This window comes from Anneissia japonica, unplaced genomic scaffold (genome assembly GCF_011630105.1).
Source record: "Anneissia japonica isolate Jap-2015-1 unplaced genomic scaffold, ASM1163010v1 scaffold287863_len737641_cov155, whole genome shotgun sequence".
NCBI classification, from domain to species: domain Eukaryota; kingdom Metazoa; phylum Echinodermata; class Crinoidea; order Comatulida; family Comatulidae; genus Anneissia; species Anneissia japonica.
Genome location: NW_022742482.1, coordinates 259,585 through 261,570, shown reverse-complemented (window position 1 = coordinate 261,570; position 1,986 = coordinate 259,585).

Genomic DNA, 1,986 nt, shown 5'->3' with positions numbered 1-1,986 from the left:
ATAAGAGACAGATGTAAATCACATAGTAAATATGTGCGTCATTGTTATTGATAATTTCGGCTAAAAGTAGTCGGCCTACCGTTCAGTGCATTAATGCATTAGAGGTGGGCACTTTTTACAACAAAAAAATGCAGAAAAATGGTATAACATACAATAAAGAATTGAAGGACAGTTACAGAAAAAATCCTGTCTCTTATACACATCTAGATGTGTATAAGAGACAGCTATTGGGCTATTGATAGGTCGATTTCATCAGAACGCATGACAATGTACACATGATTTTGATCAACGTGCTTCCAGACTAAACACCAATTGAGGTGGCCTACTTACATTTCCAGATCTGGAGCTACTAACCCATCCAGCTTCATTCGGTTATACCCCATTGAGTCTATAACATGTTTCGGTAGGTCATTACGGTATGTCCGCTGTAGTAGGACGTGACCGTCCCCTTGATGTGTGCATGGGCGGTTATACATCGTGTTCCTGGAGAACGATGATCAAAACCGGTGGAGAAGGAATCAGAAGATCAGCCACTGTACCAATATGAATTTCACATAATTACTAGGCTCCTCCGTTGGTGTTCGTGATAATAAAAATAGTGCAGGTCGCAATTTAATAGAATCGATGTTTAGTGTCGTGTGACATGAATTATTAGCTCGGATTGGTTGTCTCATTTCAGAATTACATCGCGGTAAAGCGGTGTCGTTTTGGGGAATCCCCTGATGTCATAAGACTTGTGTTGAACCAATGCCAAGGCGGGATTCTATTATGCACGTTAGCTATTGTTGTGATCGAACGTGAGTTATAGCAAAAGTACAATTACATTTTAAAGGATCTTAATGTGGCAGTGCATAAATACTTTATAAAAATGTAAAGATCTTTACAGAATATTAAGCGTTGATGGGAATGGCAATAATATTATTATTATTAATAATAATTATTATTATAATAATATCAAATAATAATAGTAGTAATAATAATAATGATAATGATAATAATAATGATAATAATAATAGTAATTATATTAATAATGAGTAGAAGTAATTGTTATTGTTATTATTGTTGTGATTGTGATGATAATGATGTTTCATTAATAATGATGATATAGATAGTGATAATAATTGTTATTGTTATTATTTTGGGTATATGAATAATTATAATTATTATTGAATGTTAAAGATTATACTCACAACAATATGCAGCTTTTCATTTTCGATTTTTGATGTTTTAGTATTATCCTTTTTAAAATCTGATATTTTGAATTATTAATGTACTGTTGTATTGTATTGCATTTATATTTTGAATGTATTTTAATGTATTTTTACTAGTATATGCAAGGTTTTATCGAGTAAATGATTGTTTTTCTTTTGGAGATATTAAAGTTATTCTGATTCTGATTCCGATTTTGATTCTTATTCTAAGCCACCTCACTCCACAAACAAATGTAGCATATAAAATGGATCATCGTTTATCATCATCATCATCGTCACTATCATTATATTATTATTATTATTATTATTATTATTATTATTATTATTATTATTATTATTATTATTATTATTATTATTATTATTATTATTAGGCCTATTATATAATAATAATAATAATAATAATAATAATAATAATTATAATAATAATTATTAGGGGCCTATTACTATTTTTACCGGTATTATTTTCATTTAATTATTATTATATAACTATCATCAGTATTACTTATTTGCTTTTCCTGCTTACGTGGAAGAGGCATTTTTGTTTTGACTTATTAAATCTTCTAACCAGTTTCCAAATGGTTTTATTTATTGTGTATTTCACTTTTATCCCTTTCAATGTAAATCACATAGTAAATATGTGCGTCATTGTTATTGATAATTTCGGCTAAAAGTAGTCGGCCTACCGTTCAGTGCATTAATGCATTAGAGGTGGGCACTTTTTACAACAAAAAAATGCAGAAAAATGGTATAACATACAATAAAGAATTGAGGACAG